The sequence below is a fragment of the Mauremys mutica genome, chromosome 6, assembly GCF_020497125.1.
Source record: "Mauremys mutica isolate MM-2020 ecotype Southern chromosome 6, ASM2049712v1, whole genome shotgun sequence".
Lineage (NCBI taxonomy): Eukaryota > Metazoa > Chordata > Testudines > Geoemydidae > Mauremys > Mauremys mutica.
The window spans coordinates 23,657,129-23,677,434 of record NC_059077.1 but is presented as its reverse complement, the minus strand read 5'-3'; the positions used below and the strand labels follow the sequence as shown (position 1 = coordinate 23,677,434).

The following is a 20,306-nucleotide window of genomic DNA, read 5'->3' as shown; positions in this document are numbered from 1 at the left end:
CCTGTCACATGGGGCCCTGGGCACTTGCCCTGTCTGCTACCTCCTAACGCCAGCCCTGCTGAAGCCAATAGGTTTCAGCATATCATGCATGAAAATTAACACACTCTCTGCTTTAAAAAAAAAAAGTGTCCAAATAGCATGAGGTGAAACAATTTTTTTTGTATGATCTCTAGCTTATTTTGGCAGACCCCCTGAAACCTGGTGTGGGGAGGGGTTGAGAACTGCAGCTCTAAATAAAACAGTAACAGAACATTCTGCTTGAGGCTCAGCATTATGCTTTTCTGACTCCAGCTGTAATACTGACAGACCTTAGTTGTCAGCGGGCGGGACTGAACCTGGGACCTCTGGAGCTTAGTGCATGAGCCAAAAGCCAGCTGGTTATTAGCTAAGGCTGTAGAGCAGACTCATTTTTCTCTCTCTTTAAGTGGTCTCGGTGCCACTAGATGGGACAGAACACCGCACCTACAAGGTGTGTGGGTTACACACTTGCTTGTAAGGCATCACTTCAGTAGCTAGGCCCATTCCCCTCCCCTCTCACTGGCAGATCAGTTTTGCCCGTCCCTTTTCTTCCTCCCCACCACAATTCCCCTTGCTTTATTTCTAATCAGTCACATCTGCCACCCTCTTCTCTGGCAATTCAGTAACTGCTGTGCCCTCAGGCTGTTCAGCCTCATAGACTTTAAGGTCAGAAGGGAACATCATGATCATTAGTCTGACCTCGTGCACATTGAAGGCCACAGAACCTCACCCACCCCTGAAATAGACTCCTAACCTCTGGCTGAGTTACTGAAGTCCTCAAATCATGGTTTAAAGATTTCAGGTTACAGAGAATTCACCATTTACACTAGTTTAAACCTGAAAGTGACTCGTGCCCCATGCTGCAGAGGAAGCCCCCCCACACACCCAAAAAAACCCAAACACCAATGCAGGATCTCTGCCAATCTGACTCAGCCTGCCTCCAGCCTCTGCAGTTCTGCTCATCCAAAAGGCAAGAAACCTGACACTTGCCCAGATATAACTTTTCCCAGGCTTCTTGGCATTGGGACTTTTCCCAATCCTGCCTCTGGCTGTAAATAACAAGGGTGTTTATTTCAGGACTGAGATGATTTGGCACAGTAACACATGGAAGCTTGTCCGACACCTACCAGCTCAGTCCCTCACTTTTATAAAATCTAATTTTCAAATATTTAAAGGTAGTGTTTAAAGGAACCTCATTACACAGTGAAAAATTAACTCTCTTGTCAGACATCATGCCCTTTTCTCAGAAAGCAGCTTGTTGATGAAAACACTCTCCATGTTACCGTGGTGGGTTTTTTAAGCATGTACGTACTCCATATTCACATACTAAAAGAGTACCTATGTGGCATTTGTTGGACTAGGGGCAGTTACTCGAGCTGTATATCATCCTAGTTTTGGTAATTAATACAGTTATATTTTTTATTATTGTTTAAAGATCCCTGCATATAGATTGGATTTGAAGCTGATGTAAAACTTTATTCTAAACCTTTGGGAGGGTACAGACATATCCTGCTAAGTGTTAATTTGGTTGACACTCTGGAAAGTGACCAGTGTTGTAAAGGTTTTAAATAAGTAGCATTGGTCAGCTCACAGTCCATGAAAAATGACATGCTGTCAATTAAGAGAGCACTGACAGTTCAGGTCTTATTCTGACCTCACTTACACCAGTGTAACTCCAGTGACTTTAACAGCATTTCTCCTGGTTTACATTGGTGTAAGTGAGAGGAGACTCAGGCCTGGTCTACACTAGGACTTTAATTCGAATTTAGCAGCGTTAATTCGAACTAACCGCTCAACCGTCCACACCAGGAAGCCATTTAATTCGAACTAGAGGGCTCTTTAGTTCGAATTCAGTACTCCACCCCGACAGGTGGAGTAACGCTAAATTCGACATGGCTAGCTCGAATTAGGCTAGGTGTGGATGCAAATCGAACTTAGTAGCTCCGGGAGCTATCCCACAGTGCACCACTCTGTTGACGCTCTGGACAGCAGTCGGAGCTTGGATTCTCTGACCAGCCACACAGGAAATGACCCGGGAAAATTTGAATTCATTTTCCTGTCTGGGCATTTTGAATCTGACGTCCTGGCTGGACATCGGGGCGAGCTCCGCAGCACCTGCAACGATGCAGAGCTCTCCAGCAGAGGAGTCCGGCCAATCCAAGAATAGAAAGAGGTCCCCAGCATGGACAGACCGGGAAGTCCTGGATCTGATCGGTGTGTGGGGTGAGGAGTCTGTGCTGTCGGAGCTGCGCTCCAGCAAGCAGAATGCAAAGACCTTCGAGAAGGTCTCCAAAGCAATGATAGAGAAAGGATACAGCCGGGATGCAATGCAGTGCCGCGTGAAAATCAAGGACCTGAGACAAGGCTACCAAAAAGTCAGAGCGGCAAACGGACGCTCCGGAGCCCTGCCCCAGACATGCCGCTTCTACGAGGCACTGCATGCCATTCTAAGTGGGTCTGCCACCACTGCCCCACCAGTGACCGTGGACTCAGTGGATGGCATAGTGAACCTGGACAGTTCCTCCTCGATGTTCGCCGATGGGGAAGATGAGGAAGGGTCTGTGGAGGACGGCGCAGGCGACAGCGAACACAATACCGCTTTCCCTGACAGCCAGGATCTCTTCATCACCCTCACAGAGATCCCCTACCAACCCTCCCCGGCCGTTAACCCGGACTCTGAATCAGGGGAAGGATCAGGCAGTAAGTGCTATAAACATGTAAACATTTATTTTTTATAAAACAGGTATAAAAAAATAGAAATACTATATGTAAAATTTTCAATGAAAAACTATATGAAAAGTAGGTCCACACATATAGGGATTGAACAATAATCCTCCAGGGACAATTCAAGAAAGGTCTCATTTAGGTCCTCGAAAAGCCTCCGCAGGAGGTTCCTGGGGAGAGGTGCCTTGTTGGGTGCTCCGTGGAAGCACACTCTTCCGTGCCAGGACATCCTTATGTAGATGGGAATCATCGCCTCCACAAGCATGGCCGCATATGGTCCTGGTCTCTGCAGGGCTTCCCTTAGCATCCGCTCTTTGTGACTCCGAGGGACCCGCATCAGGGTGATCTCGTTCATGAAATGCTGCATCTAATTAGGGCAATTAGTGTATTGTTACTGTTGTGAATGGTTGACTTTTACTTTGCATAACAATGACCCTTGCTTAACAGCCACGTTTTGTAGGCCACATAGGAAAAGCATACATTGATCTTTCCCGTGCACCGGCGGGAGTGGCTGGAAAAGGGTCAGAGTATATGATTTCCAGATTGCCTTTAGCGGGAGGGCACAGCTATCCATTAACTGATAAGCAGAATGTACTGTAAGGCTTACCAAGACTGTCTGCTAGATGGATTCAGCTGTCTCTCCCCACTTGTCTGCTCTCCTGTGCAATGCCGCAGCCAATGAGAGCGTATTCCGAAATCTCGAACTTGTCCTGAGATCTCGTGAGACTTGTTGCCCTGTATGGTCTTGTTCAGAGAAACTGACTAGACTGTGTTCACTGTTCGCAAACATGTATCTGTTCAAGGAAATCAGTTACTTTTCCCATCACACAGCTTCGGCTCTTTCCCGGACTGCCCCGGCATCCCCCTCGCAGAGGCTGGCGCAGATTAGGCGGCGAAAGAAAAAGACTAGGGACGAGATGTTCGCGGAACTGATGGCCTGCTCCAGAGCCGAGGCGGCAGAGCAGAGACAGTGGAGGGAGACCCTATGTCAACAGCATCGCACACACATCGAACGGGAGGATAGGTGGCGGCAGGAAGACCAGCAGGCGACTCAAACGCTGCTTGGGCTAATGAGGGAGCAAACGGACACGCTCCGGCGCCTTGTTGATGTTCTGCAGGACCGCAGGCAGGAGGACAGAGCCCCCCTGCAGTGTATCTGCAACCGCCCTCCCCCGCCAAGAAGTCCTGCCCCCCCCCCCCCAAAGTACAAGACGGAGGGGTGGTAGGGGCCGTGAGAACTGTCACTGCACCACTGCATAGCGCTAATGTACCACACACCTCTCACGCTATAAATTTGTAGAAGTGCTTCCCTTACAGGCTCACCCAGTCCCAAATCCAAGTTTCATCCCCCCACTGTGTATTAGATTATTAAAAGCTGTTTGCTGTTATTCACTGTTTCGGTCACGTCTTTCGTGTCAGAGGATTTTTTTGTGTATGGGGGGGGGGGATTTATAATTGCACGGTATAGCCTACATTACCAGGGTACAGACTTGGGGGCATGATCAACTGCAGGGCACACACACACTGCAGTCAGTAGGCACCAGGGTCACTCTGTGTGGTGTATGCTGCCCCGGGTCATTCTGTGATGTGTATGCTTGTCCAGGGTCCTAGCGCCTGCCACCCCCTTAATGTTAAGGCACGCTGCCCTTACCATGCACTTCCACCGTAGCAACGAGCCTCTCCGCTGCCCTGAGCCCCAACAAGAGCCCTCATCCACGGACAGATACTCACCCTTCCCCCACACCCCTCACCCCTTCCTACGCCCAAACCCGCAGCCCACTGCCGTCATCCAAACCCCTATCCAAAGAAGGCACCACTCGCCCCTTCCTGCAAACCCACCCCTTCCTGCAATCCCTCCCCTTCATGCACAACCACTTGCAACTGTCCCCCACCCCAGAGACCTATGTAGGAGCAGGAGGATGTCATTCCTCTATGGAACAAGCGGTCTGTACATCAGTGCACACCGTGCCCAGCACAGTATGCGTCCATGTTTCAACACCTGAACAGAAATGCAAAGTAAAACAAAGATTTATTAATAATGAGTGTAACAATTAATTTGCTTTAAAACGTGCTTTGGAAGTGGGGGAAACTTGGAGAACGGGGTATGTAACCGCAGATCGAAATCGACACATACAGACACAGGCCCAGGGTCAGTTTCTCTTGAAAGCAAGTGGAGAGTCATAGGTTACCCTGCTCTCCGAGGAAACTTGCTTTCAAAGCCTCCCGGATACACAGCGCTTCCCGCTGGGATATTCTCTCGGCACGGGTGTCTGGCTGAGCGTAAACTGCAGCCAGGCGATTTGCCTCAACCTCCCATCCGGACAAAAAGGTCTCGCCCTTGCTCTCACAGAGATTGTGTAGCACACAGCAAGCAGCAATAACTACGGGGATATTCTTTTCGCTGATGTCCGAGCGAGTCAGTAAGCTCCGCCATCTCCCCTTGAGACGTCCGAAAGCACACTCCACCACCATTCTGCACTTGCTCAGCCGGTAGTTGAAGAGTTCCTTCTCTCTGTCCAAGGTGCCTGTATAGGGCTTCATGAGCCAGGGCATTAGCGGGTAGGCTGGGTCCCCGAGGATCACTGTAGGCATCTGCACATCCCCAACCGTTATTTTGTGGTCCGGGAAGAAAGTACCTGCCTGGAGGCGTTTAAACAGACCAGAGTTCCTGAACACACGCGCGTCATGAACCTTGCCCGCCCACCCAACGAAGATGTTGGTAAAACGTCCCCTATGGTCTACCAGTGCTTGCAGCACCATTGAAAAGTAGCCCTTTCGGTTAATGTACTCGCTGGCCTGGTGGGCTGGTGCCAGGATAGGGATGTGAGTCCCATCTATAGCCCCACCGCAGTTTGGGAATCCCATCGCGGCGAAGCCATCTATGATGTCCTGGACGTTTCCGAGAGTCACTACCTTTGAGAGAAGTTGCTCAACGATTGCGTGGGCTACTTCAATCACAGCAACCCCCACGGTAGATTTGCCCACGCCAAAGTGGTTCGCTACTGACCGGTAGCTGTCTGGCGTTGCAAGTTTCCAGAGGGCTATGGCCACTCGCTTCTGCACACTCAGGGCTGCTCGCATCCGGGTGTCCTGGTGCTTCAGGGCAGGGGACAGCAAGTCACAGAGTTCAAGGAAAGTGCCCTTACGCATCCTGAAGTTTCGCAGCCACTGTGATTCATCCCAGACCTGCAGCACTATGCGGTCCCACCAGTCCGTGCTTGTTTCCCGGGCCCAGAATCGCCGTTCCACACCATGAACTTGACCCATTGCCACCATGATCTCCACGGCGCGGCGTACCCTGCTTTGTGAGAGGTCTGCGCCACTCTGTGAATTCCTGTCCTCACCGCGCTGCCGGAGCCTCCTCGCCCGATTTCTCAGCAGCTGACTGTGGAAGAGGTGGACGATAAGGTGCGAGGAGTTGACAACGGCCATAAGTGCAGCGATGATCGCAGCGGGCTCCATGCTCGCAGTGCTGTGGCGTCCGCGCTGTAACCGACCAGAGAAGGGCGCGAACAGATTTCCCGCCGGAGCTTTCAGGGAGGGAGGGCGTGATTGACGGTTCAATGACAACAGTTACCCAAAAGCACCCTCGACACATTTTTCCCCCAGGAGGCATTGGGAGCTCTACCCAGCATTCCAATGGGCAGCGGGGAGTGCAGGAACTGTGGGATAGCTTCCCACAGTGCACCGCTTCCAAAGTCGACGCCAGCCCCGTTACTGTGGACTCAGAAATTCGAATTAGTGTATTTACTGTGGATACACAAATTCGACTTAAGTAGATTCGAAATAGTCTTGTAGTGTAGACAAGGCCTCAGGTCCTGTTATCTAGGTCTCTAGAGAACCCAAAAGCTGTAGTCCCATACAGAACTACAGAGAGCCCCTAACTTGAATTACACTGCTGGAAAAACTATGGTACTGTACTCTATTTAAGACTGAACTTAGGGCTCTAGCATCCATGTTCTGTGCATAATTTGCAGTGGCAGATTACTGCACAGGTGATGGGGCCCGTGCTCAGGAGCCCCCTGCAGGAGCACCAGAACGCCTCTCCCCACCTGGGCCTTGCCACCCTGCTCTTCCTCTTCCCCCTGAGGCCCTGGGCAGGCTGGAAGTTCCCCGGCTGTGGTAGGTAGGGTGCCCAAATTCCCCCCCTGCCCCAGCTGTATAGAGCCCTCCCAAGCTCCTCTTCCCTTCCCCGCCACCTGCACGGAGCCCTCCCGAGTGCCTTTTCCCCCACCTCCCTGCCCCGTCCAGGCTCCCCTCCCCACAGCCAGAGTCTCCTGCCCTGGGCCTAGACTCCTTCTCCCGCTTCCTGGGCTCCCCTCATCATCCTCTTGGAGGTTCTGGTTCCCTCCCCAGCTCCTCTGGGTCCCCCATGCCCCAGACTTGCTGGAAGCTGTGGTCTCCATGAGTAACCACAGTCTGCCTCTTTGTGACAGTGCTCAGCCGTGCCCTGGCACTGGCACCTCAGCCAGGCACAGGCTGCTCATGCAGGGGATGAGGACAAGCAGAATCAGGGCCGGGAGGAGCCTTTGCAAGGGCTTTCCTAGCCCCTTCCCTGCTCAGGATCCTCTGTCAGGGGCTGAAGCTCCCTCCCTGTGCCCCAGTTGAGCTGGACTTTGCGGCCTTCCCATCTCAGCACAGGCAATTGATGACTCACAGCACAGTTCTGCTCTAGTAAGTGACTCTCAAACCCACCTCGCAGGGCCCTGTACTCACTCATCGTCTCAGTGGCACGAATGCCTCAAACTCCCCAGTATCTGGGAGTCATACTAAGGTCTTCCAAGTCTTGTAGCATCACTAGCAAGAATGATTCAGCAGGCCACGGCCTGATCTCTGTGCAGTCCCCACCCCAACTGTCCTGTGACCTTCAGGTCACATCCTCAGGTGACCCATGTGCAGCCATGTCCCCCTCCCCCTCATCGCCTTTGGGTCCTGCCCCCGAGATGAGCCCCACACAGCCCTAACTCTTGCTATCTTAAGGTTTTGTCCTGCTATCCATCACCGCGGTATCTGAGCACTTTCCACATAAGATCAATAGCGATAAGGAAGTCCCTAGTGACAGGCAGTCTAAGTAGGGAGTTAGGTAACGGGAAGGCTTTGTGAGTGGGGACATCGAAGCAGGCATTCCATAACTGATCAGTGGTCTCCCTATACTTCATGAACCCATCTTGGCCCCCTGCATAGCAGCAAAGAGAGAGGGAGGGAGTACATACCCTGAGGGATTGGCCCACGGTTTGAGGGGACTGAAGAGATGTGAACTAATGATGTTGGGGGAAAGGGCCCTGGTGAGGAGAGTCTGTACAGAAGGGGAAGATAAAGAAAATGCTCAAAAAATAATGGGTAGCAGGCCCAGAGTCACTTGTTCCTGGGGTGAGGCCTTGTGAGAGTCCAGGGGATCTGGTTTCATAGGGAACACTGACAATGCTATGTTTTAAAAAATACCTGATTTGGGACCCACCTGTTGTCAGGCTCGATAACTGCAAGAGTCCCTCATCACTAACCTCCTAGGATCCATAATGTTCACTTGTTGTGTTGACTTTTAAGAATGATTGGAGCGCTTTGGAGTAGGGACCATCCTTTATTCTGTGTTTTTGATATCTATGTATTCTCATTAAATGGAGCCCTGAACCACAGAGTTAACCCCCCCCAGCGCCAGAGAAGGAGAGATGCTGAGAATGTGGATCCCTTGAGAGCTGCCCAGGGAGTCCGGGCTGCTGTGGGGAGCCCCAGATCCGCATCCTGACCTGGGTGGGGGTCCCAAAAGCAGCCCCCCGCCCCCATGTCTCTGCCCCCCAGGGCAGGTTGAAGGTTCAGGGCTCCCCACAGCAGCCCAGGCTCTCTGGGCAGCTCTTACTATAGCCTGGCTCCAGCTTCCAGCCAGTCAAGGGGGCAGGACCTTGGGTGGGAAGGGGAGGAGCCCCATGGCTAGGGGTGTGGGGGGGCCCAAATGTTCTTTGTTCCCAGGGCCCCAATAAACCTTAATCCACCTCTGGCAATCTGCTAAATTTTGTTTCTGCTGATGGAGAAGATAATGAATGTGACATCTTGAAGAGCACCAGTAAACAGAGCTGTCTGTACCAAGTTAGTATTTGATAAATATAGCTGTTTGTATTGTAAATTCCACATCATTCTTAGTGATTATGTAGTTTTATTGAGATGACTGGCAGTGTGTCTATAGACATTTCAATCTTTCATAAATTACACCTAAAATATAAGGACCAATTACTGATAACATCTGGTTACATTTTTTTTTCCAGATTCCACTATGACATCAGGAGCTGCTTCCTCCACATTTGCACAGAAGGTGAAAGGAAAGCAAAAAGGAGAAGATAATGATATGGTAGGACAGTTATCTGCCATGAAAGTATTTGCCATGTGTTTGTTAAAAGAAACATTTAAAAGGAATACCACATTTTTATTTGACGAAAAGTACAATTAAAATTTGTTTAAATAAAATGTTTTAATATATTGTACTTTTATCCATGGATCTCAAAATGCTTGTTATACAATTAATGAAGCCTACAACACTCTGTAGGGTTGTGTTCTTCTACCCTTTTTACAGATAAGTTTTGGTGCTTGATATTATTAAAGCCATTTTGACAAAGGTCCACTAATTTTGGGTTGCTCAGTTCCTGAGTGTCTAACTTGAGACATCTAGGACCTGATTTTTAAAGTAAAGGACATATGAAAGGGAAAGATGAAAACTCTGTAAACAGTATGGAGAGTTTCCAGCATTACTTTGTTGAAAGGAAAAGCCAAAGAAATGAGGTGGGAAGAGGGAAAATCAGAGTATATGTAGGAGTGAAGTTAGATGAAAACTGATCTCATACTTGAGTTCAGTATCCTAGCTGCAAATGATTATAAGTAGGGACAGTGGGTTCAGTGCAACCAAAGATGGCTTCAGAACTCACAGTTAGAAATATGAATCTTCACCTTTTTTGACACACAAACTGCTATTTCATCAAATGAGGTAGAAACGCAAAATATAAGGATGCAGAATGATCTGAAGCAAAACAATGAGCATTTTAGTGCAAATATTTGCACTCCACTTGATACCGGCGGCCAACTAGACATTGAGCCATTGATCACTGCCCATTGAGCCTGATGATCTAGCCAGCTTTCTATCCACCTTATAGTCCATTCATCCAATCCATACTTTAACTTGCAGGCAAGAATACTGTGGCAGATCATATCAATAGCTTTGCTAAAGTCAAAATCTATCACGTCTACCACTTATCCACAGAGCCAGTTATCTTATCATAGAAGGCAATCAGGTTGATCAGGCATGACTTGCCCTTGGTGAATCCATGTTGACTGTTCCTGATCACCTTCCTCTCCTCCAAGTGCTTCAAAATGGGTTCCTTGAGGACCTGCTCCTTTTCTGCTCCTCTCCTGAACTCCTTTCCCCCTCATATTAGCCTCACGGGGATCCTGCCCATCAGTTCCCTGAGGGAGTCAGAGTCTTCTTTCTGAAGTCCAGGGTCCGTATTCTGCTGCTCTCCTTTCTTCCTTTTGTTAGGATCCTGAACTCGACCATCTCATGGTCACTGTTGCCCAGGTTGCCACCCACTTCTACTTCCCCTACCAATTCTTCCCTGTTTGTGAGCAGCAGGTCAAGAAGAGCTCTGCCCCTAGTTGGTTGCTCCAGCACTTGCACCAGGAAGTTGTCCCCAACACTCTCCAAAAACTTCCTGGATTGTCTGTGCATTGCTGTATTGCTCTCCCAACAGATGTCAGGATGATTTGAAGTCCCCCAGGAGAACCAGGGGCTGTGATCTGGAAACTTCAGTTTGTTGTCCAAAGAAAGCCTCATCTACCTCATCTTCCTGGTCTGGTGGTCTATAGAAGACTCCATCATGACAACACCTTTGTTGCTCTCACCTCTAAATTTAACCCAAAGACTCTCAACAGGCTTTTCTCCAGTTTCCTACTGGAGCTCTGTGTAATCACACTGCACTCTTATATAAAGTGCAAGTCCACCACCTTTTCTCCCCTGCCTGTTTTTCCTGAATAGTTTATACCCCTCCATGGCAGTGCTCTAGTCATGTAAGTTACCCCACCAAGTCTCTGTTATTGCAATCACGTCATAGTTCCCTGATTGTGCCAGGACTTCCAATTCTTCCTACTTGTTTCCCAGGCTTCTTGCGTTTGTGTACAGACACCTAAGCTAACTAGCTGATTGCCCTACTTTCTCAATATGAATCAGGAGGCCTCCCCTGTTGCACCCACCTTCTTGTGTTTCCTCCCAGTATCCTACTTCCCCACTTACCTCCAGGCTTAGATCACCATCCTCCAGTGAACGTAGTTTAAAGCCCTCCTCACCAGGTTAGCAAGCCTGCCTGCAAAGATGTTCTTCCCTCTCTTTGTTAGTTGGATCCCATCTCTTCCTAGCAATCCTTCTTCCTGGAACAACATCCCATGGTCAAAGAATCCAATGCCCTCTTTCCTGCGTAACCATGCCTTTACCTCCACAATTCAATGGTCCCTACCTGGGCCTTTTCCTTGAACAGGGAGAATGGACGAGCTCACGACTTGCGCCTCAAACTCCTTTATCTTTCTTCCTAGAGCCACATAGTCTGCAGTGACCTGATCAAGGTCATTCTTGGCAGCATCATTCGTGCCCACGTGGAGAAGTAGGAAGGTAGGTAGCGGTCTGAGGGCTTGATCAGTCTTGGCAGATACTCTGTCACATCCTGAATTCTAGCCCCAGGCAAGCAGCACACCTCCCGTGTCTCCCGCTCTGGACGGCAGATGAATGACTCTGTCCCCTCCTGAGAAGGGTGGTTGTGGAACCCCCAACCCTAGGACAATGCATCCCATGCCTTCCGGTCGATGGGGTCTCCTTCTGATCCCTTCCATTAGATAACTCTTCCAAACCATTCTCCACCATAGTACTTGTGCAGAGAGCCTGAAAATGGTTTCTTACCTCTATCTGCATTGGGGGTACGTGAGTTCTCCTCTTTCTTCTTCTGGAGGTCACATGCTGCCAATTTTCTTCTCCGTTCTGCACTGCCCTCTCTGATTCTTCATCATGCTGTGCCTGCAGTACCAAATGCTGACTTCTAGCCAGAAAGTCTTCATTTTCTCTGATGAAACACAGTACCAATGTGGACACCAGAACAAATGGATATAAACTGGCCATCAGGAAGTTTAGACTTGAAATTAGACAAAGGTTTCTAACCATCAGAGGAGTGAAGTTCTGTAATAGCCTTCCAAGGGGAGCAGTGGTGGTAAAAGACATATCTGGCTTCAAGACTAAGCTTGATAAGTTTATGGAAGGGATGAATATGATTGGATAGCCTAATTTTGGCAACTAATTGATCTTTAACTGTTAGCAGTAAATATGCCCAATAGCCTGTGATGGGACACTAGATAGGGTGAGATCTGAGTTACTACAGAGAATTCTTTCCTGGGTATCTGGCTGGTGAGTCTTGCCCATATGCTCAGGGTTTAGATGATTGCCATATTTGGGGTCGAGAAGGAATTTTCCTCCAGGGCAGATTGGCAGAGGCCCTAGGGAGTTTTTGCTTTCCTCTGCAGCATGGGGCTTGGGTCACTTGCTGGAGGATTCTCTGCACCTTGAAGTCTTTAAACCATAAGATGAGGAGTTCAATAGCTCAGACATAGGTCAGGGGTTTGTTACAGGAGTGGGTGGGTGAGATTCTATGGCCTGCATTGTGCAGCATTGTGCAGCAGGTCAGACTAGAAGATCATAATGGTCCCTTTTGTCCTTAAAGTCTATGGGTCTCTAGTCCTTTAACCTTCTCCTGCAATATGGAGACCAGCCTGCACTTTGGACAGACAAAGTCACCTCTATCCTCTGGGAGAAAGACAAACATGGTACACCCTGTGCAGGTCACAACAGCTGATTGTTCACTATCCATAATATCTTCCTTTTAAGAGCCTCTTCAGATGTTGTATTTACTGCTCACACAAGCCTGAAAGGCAAAAAAATAAAGCTCTGTGGAAACTCCCCCAAGGCAAACTCCCTCTGTTTGCCTCCCTTCTGTTCCCAGCTCACTTGGCAGGTAACTGGCTGCTTTTTTATAAGGCTGTTGGCTCAAAGTCTTTCCAATCAACCACTGAAGTCCCACCTGGAACAAATCACTCCCATTCACACTTTTCAAACAACCAACCACATGGTCAAACAGTCCCTGCAACTAGCTCCAGTCAAACAAATGGTAACAGCAGACAGACACTTGGATATTCACCCCAGCAGATCACAAGACAGCCCCCATGTGATGTCATGTGATGGTGATTTTAGGAAAGCAGTCAGTCATATTTTATATTATATTATAAATTATTAACAGAACATGGATTACAAGGTTAAGTTTTTGAATCTGGAACAGATATACAATATGATTCCAAGATGCAAATTATGGCACGTGACAACTCTGGTGCCCTAGTAGATGACTTTACTGGCTTTGTAATAGTTGCTAAATGCAAGATTCGTGGTCCATTAAAAGAAGCATAATCTTCCATCAATGTACAGTGATTTATTCATGTGACTCCCAGTAAAGTTGCAGACAGCTAAATATACTTTCATCACATTGATAGCAGAACAGACAGCACATCCCACAGGTACTGTAGGATCTTTCAAGAATATCTGTTGAGGTTTTTTTGTTGTTGTTGTTGTTCTCCATATAAATATTTCCAGGTGCATCCTAGGCAAGAGGAAACACCAGAGTGTATGCTCTTCTGATTTAAAAAAAAAATTTGCAGGCAGACTTGACTATTTTGAATATGAATCATTACATGGAATGCCAATTAATTATATATGCACCACTTCCATTTGTAAACACTGTATCTTACTATGCGTGGAGTGCCCTCAGAGCTCCTGTATAACTTTGCTCTTTTGTGGGCTATGGGAGACGTTTTCTCACCTCTTTAAATCTAAACCAGTTTCAGACATTATCAAAATATATTTTAGATACACAACTGCAGGCAATGGATTGAAAATTTTTATAAGGTGGGTTACCGAATACAATTTTGAGAGACTCTTTTAAAAGTTAATGATTGGTACTGGTGTCCATTGTTTGAATCAGCCCCTTGGAGGCCAGCCTGCAATGTCTTTCTGTCAGTATGATTTAACTTGCAGACTGCTGTATCCTGAAGATACTGCTGATGACAAACATGCTTATAGGTGCTGAAACTAAGGGTGTTGCTACACCCTCTGGCTTGAAGTGGTTCCCATCACATACAGGGTGTACAGTTTGGTTCAATGGCTGTCACACACTCCCACCTCCCAGCCCTAACCTTGCAGTGGAGAGCCCTTGGGGAGGCAAGGATTCACCCAGAAATCACTCCAGCACCTTTAGCTAACCAGCCATCAGCTTTATCAGCAAACAAATGCCTGTCCAGAATCAGTCCCTCAGTCACTGTTCAGGATCTTTCCTTCCCGCTGGGCTCTGGCTGATCCTTGTGTGCAGTGCCATGTGTTCAGGCTGCTTCTTGGGCCTGTCCCCCACCCCCGAGCTCAGATTCTTGGCCTATTACGTCCCTGCAGCAGCAGCCATTACTGCACACACCCTCTCCCATACCCTACTGAACTCTTTTCCTTTTCCAGTTGCAAGACAGCTGGCAGCAGGAGCTAGGGGTGGGATTTCCTGCATGCTTGTTAGCCGAGCAGAGCTCTGTGAGAGCAGTTTCTCCTCTTTGCTCATCCCCCCTACCAGCCAGAGCTCCAGTGGTGGAGCCAGCCTTCATAGCACGGCTGCTCATCAATGGATGGGGCTCCCCAAAGGGAATTGTTGAATCAGAACAGCGGTCCATCTAGCCCAATATTCTATCTCTGATGTTGGCATGACCCAGATGCTTCAGGAGGAAGTAAAAGAAATCCCATAGTGGGCATTTGTGGAATACGCTGCCCATAGGGGTATTCTCTTCCTAAATCCTGCCAGTAATCCTTTTATGCTCAATTATCATTTTTCTTTGAACCCATCTAATTTGGCTCTTAATCTTAGATCTACTGGATACCTCACACAAGATTTAAGCTGTTTGGGCCAGATCCTCAGCTAGTGTAAATCAGCATAGTTCAGTTTAAGTCAATGGAGATATTTTGGTTTGCAGCAGCTGAGGACCTGATACAGATGCAAAAAACCTCATCTCTTAACTTGCCTCCCTAGGACTTTCACAAGTCATATCTGGCCCAGCCCACATAACCAGACATACTCTTAGGGTGACCATATGTCCCAATTTTATAGGGACAGTCCCAATTTTTGGGTCTTTTTCTTATATAGGCTCCTATTACCCCTCCCACCCTCTGTCCCGATTTTTCACACTTGCTGTCTGGTCACCCTACATACTCTGAACCTGATCTTCAGCCTCTGTATCAAGATAGAGGACACTACAACCCAGCCACTGTCTTGAACAGACCATCACCTTAAGCCAGTGGTCAGAAACCTTGCAGTGCCCAGGCAACAAGAATAGAACAGTGATCCTGATTTGACCACACTGATCTCCTTGGTTTTCTGACTCCCTATGGTAACTGAAGAGAGAGGGGTGGAAAACTGAGTGTCAATGGCAGAAAACAAAGATTGACACATAGGATGAAACAACAAATTCCTCAAAGCCTATGCTAAGGCTTTATTACAGGCCAAGAAAACTTTCCTATCAGCCTTCATTGAAGGTCCGAAATCCTACCCCAACGAGCTACCTAGGGTGGTAAATTGCTTCATCAATCCTAAGTGCCTACAACCTGTGTCAGACCCAAGCACCAAGCGCTGTAAAGAACTATCATCTTTCTTTGCTGAAAAGTTTAGGAAAATCTGAGAAGCCTCCTCAAACAGCAAGGAACTGCTCCGCCTGCTCCCACCAATCAACAGCCCACACGCATTCCCGTTGGTCAAGACACTCACTCATCAAGAAATTTTGGACACCCAACAGGAGTTCCAGCCCAGGACTTGTGAATCTGATCCATGCTGTTCCTGGCCTGTGAAGAGAGTCATGAACAACTGATGCCACTCTAGACCAAAACAGCCAACATCCTCATTCAGAGAAGGAATCCTTCCTTAAAACACACAGTAGTCTGAAGAGACCCACCTTGGATACTTCAGTCCTAGTCAATTAATACCTGGTGTCAAACCTCCCAATCCTGAGCAAGTTTAGAGAGAGGCTACCAAAATGCTAACTACAAGCGCATCTAACTGAGGCCAAGATTCTACACCTGGCACAGTCTGGATTCAAGCCAGGACACAGAACAGAAACTGCTTTAGTGGCACTGATGATTTGTCAATGGATGAAGGATGGACATCCATTCTCATCCTCCTGGACCCCTCTGCAGTGTCTGACAGTTAAACATGAGATACTGCAGTCTTGCCTGAGAAAGGTGTCAGGAGTCCAGAGTAATGTGATAAAAAGGTGTAAGTCCTTCCTGGAGGAATGCACCCAAAGAGTAGTGATGGGAAACTGCACCTACACCACTAGACACTTGTCTGTTCTATCTCCCATGCTTTTCAATATCTTCATGCAAACTCTATATAAACTGGTCAGATGACACGGACTGAAGTGCAAGCCATATGCAGCTCTACCTGTCCTTCACCACATACTATCAAGATTGCCCAGTGCTTGGATGATATCCACTCATGGATGAAGAACAGCTGGCTGAAGTGGAACTCAAACAAAACAGAGGTGATACTGGTGGACGGGAAAATATTCTGAGGGGTTGCAGCCACGGTGCAGTCTCCTTTGAATGAAGATTCACACACACAAGATTCCATAGTCTAGGAGTACTCTTGAATTCCTCACTGTTGCTGATGAGTAATTTTTTTTTGTTTACCATCTCTGGTAAGCTAGGGGACTCCATCCCACCCTGGTAGATGAAGACCTGGCCTCAGGTATTCATGCCTATGGCAGGTTGGACTAGGTCCATAGGCCCCCTGCTGGAGGCCTTGTGGCCCTGCATCACCCTGCCCCAGAATAGAGCAGAGAGAAGTCTTCCAGACATTCTAGAGTGGCTGCAGAGGAGTGATCAATAAGGGGCCAGAAGAGCCAGATAAAAGGCCAGCAGCAGAGCAGAGCCTTCAGTTGCTGTGTGGAGCTTGACAAGGGAGGGCCGAGTGCCTGGCTGGCTAAAGGAACAGCAGGCCACGGACAGCTCACTGCAGAGAGCTCACCAGGCAGAACAGGGAAGGGTGCCAAAGACTAGGTGCCTGGCTGGCTGGATAGAGCAGCAGCAAGACCATGAAAAAGTCAGTGCGGGCAGGCTGAGCCCAGGGGACTGAGCCCAGACCTAGCCAGATCAGGCGAGGGTACCAAGATCAGTCCTGCTGGTCTGGTTGCAGTCTGAGCCCACGGAGGGCTGCTGAAAAGGACACCAGCTGAGGGTACCGAGATAGGCCCTGGCTGCGTGGTTGAAGAAGGCAGTGCCTTGGGGAAGAAACCTTAGAGCTACGGCCCCATACTAGGGCTGAAAAAGAACTTGGACTTGAAGGGGTGACTGTGTACGTGGCTTGGCCGGAGGGCTGAGTCACTGAAGACCCACCAAGAGAACCATCAGCTTGGGGGGTGCTCGCGAATGGCAGATGCAACCCCAATATAAGAACTAACACCAAAAGCAGGCTCACATCTAACTGAGAGAAAGGGGGCCATCCATGACAGGTGCGTGTCCCTTTCCCCCTGAAAAAGAACTGTGATTACAGGTATATCAGCCAGAGAAAAGGGGGTATGCACGAGAGGTGCATGCTACCCCATTACAATGCTTTCATCACCTCTCAGCTGCACTAATGCAATCTGATAAACTCTAACTAGTACCGAATGCTGCAGCATATCTTCTCAGTAACACAGGCTACCATGAGCACATCACACTTTCCCTCCCTTCTTAACATTGGCTTCCCATCGAATTTTGAATCAAATTGAAGGCCTCAGTCCTTATCTTCAAACTGCTCCATGGTCTGGACCCAGGATATCTAAAAGACTGTCTGAAGCTCCAGGACAAAGACAATGGTTGACCACTTCACTCATCTGGCATAATGGAACTCTCAACAAGAAGGATAAAGCTTGTTCATGCAGGAGGTGGAACCATCTCCAGGGGTGGTCCAAGACTGGAATAAACTCCCCTAGGAACTAAGAACCATCACAAACCTCACCACTTTCCGCTCCAAACACAAGGCACATTTCTTTGGCCTCCTCTTCTTGAATGTAAATACATAGCAATGGGTTTATTTATTAATAATAAAAACAAAATCTACCCAAACAAGACACTCCATTGCAGACACTTCTCCCTCAGGGAAGAGGATGAGAGAACAAACAACAGGTGACAGCTGTGTAGTTGTAACACTGACAGTCCCCGGTCATTGGCGGGATCAAACCTGGGATCTCTGGGCTAGTGTGCATGAGCCGCTACTGCACAAGCTAAAAGTATATGGCTTGTTAGCTAAGGCTATAGAGCAAACTCATTAATCTTTTTTTTTCTTTTTATCTCGGTGCCACTAGATGGGACAGAACACCATACCTGGGAGGTGTGTGAGCTACATAGTCACATTGCTTAATATACTACTGGAAGGCACTCAGATATGATGGTGCTAAAACCCTGTATAGAATAGATTTTTGACCTTGAGTAAAGCTGATTCTGCTCCAGACTTTGAATGCTACTTTGGTAAACTTGCAGAGCTTTTAAGCTATCTAAATCTGATTGGTTTGTCTGATTGTCTGATAGAGATTAAAAATGAACATTGTAAGTGCTATAGACAATTCTTGCTCACTGTGGTCTGATGTATTTGTGACCCATTTAGGGGGAAATCAGTCAGCCACACCCAACTCCTGTTTTAGCCTTCTACTCAGGCTGTCTTATTCATATCTGCCACATAAACACAACAAATATGGAAAAGTAACAAAAGTGATAGGGTCTCCTATCCTCCAGTAGCTGAAGGGTCTCAGCCCTTCCTTTGTCTCAGAAGGACTACAGAACCTACCTCCCCTCTCAGGGCTTGGCTACACTTGAAAGTTGCAGCGCTGGGAGTTACAGCGCTGGTCGTGCAGCTGTGTAGGGACAGCGCTGGTGTGTGGCCACACTGACAGCTAACAGCGCTGCAGTGTGGCCACACTTGCAGCATTTGCAGCGCTGTATTGAGAGGTGCATTGTGGGCAGCTATCCCACAGAGCACCTCATCCCATTTTGGCGCCGTGGGTTGTGGGAAGGGGACGGAAGGGTGCGGGTCATTCCGCTTCCTGTCCCAACGCCCCGTGGTGCATCGCTTCACATCCCAGCAGTCACAGTTTTTCCGGCCACGTTTGGCGCCATTGTGAGTCTCTTGCTGTGTTTTACTCTCTCTCTGTGAATCGCGATTTCTGTGGGAAATGGAGCCCGAGCTGCTGAGGACTGTGCTGATGAGTGTCGCCAGCACAACATGTTTGGCAGTTGAGCTCTTCCTTCAGCTCCAAAGTGACAGTGAGGAGTCTGACAATGATATCGAGTCGCCTGCCACGTGTGACACTACATTGCTTGTGGCATTCACAGAAATGCTCAGCACCGTGGAACGCCGCTTTTGGGCTCGGGAAACAAGCACTGAGTGGTGGGATCACATTGTCATGGAAGTCTGGGATGACGAGCAGTGGCTGCAGAACTTTCGCATGAGAAAAGCCACTTTCATGGGACTGTGTGCTGAGCTCGCCCGCACCCTGCGGCGCAAGGACACAAGATTGAGAGCTGCCCTGACGGTGGAAAAGCGGGTGGCTATTGCAGTCTGGAAGCTGGCAACTCCAGACAGCTACCGGTCGGTCGGGAACCAGTTTGGAGTGGGAAAGTCAACCGTTGGAATCGTGTTGATGCAAGTTTGCAGGGCCATTAATCGCATCCTGCTAAGAAGAACCGTGACTCTGGGGAACGTGCAGGACATTGTGGATGGCTTTGCACAAATGGGTTTCCCTAACTGTGGAGGGGCGATAGATGGGACGCATATTCCTATTCTGGCACCCCCCCACCTAGCATCCGAGTATGTTAATCGGAAGGGGTATTTCTCTATGGTTCTCCAGGCGCTTGTGGATCACCATGGGCGTTTCATTGACATTTACACAGGCTGGCCTGGAAAGGTGCATGATGCACGCATCTTTCGGAACAGTGGCCTGTTCAGGAAGATGCAGGCAGGGACTTTTTTCCAGACAGGAAGATCACAGTAGGGGACGTCAAAATGCCCATTGTGATACTTGGAGACCCCGCTTACCCGTTACTGCCTTGGCTCATGGCTATACAGGGAAGCTTGACAGGAGCAAGGACCGGTTCAACTACAGGCTGAGCCAGTGCCGAATGACTGTGGAGTGTGCTTTTGGCCGTTTAAAAGCTCGCTGGAGATCTCTGTATGGGAAGCTAGACTTGGGGGGAAAGCAGCATCCCCACAGTTATATCCGCATGCTGTACCCTCCATAATATTTGTGAAGGGAAGGGTGAAACATTCAGTCAGGCATGGACCACCGAGGTTCAAGTCCTGGAGGCTGAATTTGCACAGCCAGAGAGCAGGGCTACTAGAGAGGCCCAGCACAGGGCTACAAGGATTAGGGATGCCTTGAGGGAAGAATTTGAGGCTGAAAGCCAACAGTAATGTTTGCTGCCTTGCATGGGAGTGAAGTGC

General features: G+C 48.6%; 1 protein-coding gene across 1 annotated transcript in view; it reads left to right on the top strand.

Annotated features, from left to right (window-relative positions):
* PRLR (prolactin receptor) overlaps positions 1-20,306 on the top strand; it is a 275,125-nt gene that overhangs the window by 38,433 nt on the left and 216,386 nt on the right. Inside the window, exon 3 of the mRNA XM_045020949.1 lies at positions 9,000-9,082. The gene's annotated coding sequence lies outside the window, so the exon portion shown is untranslated. The remainder of the gene's footprint in view (positions 1-8,999; positions 9,083-20,306) is intronic.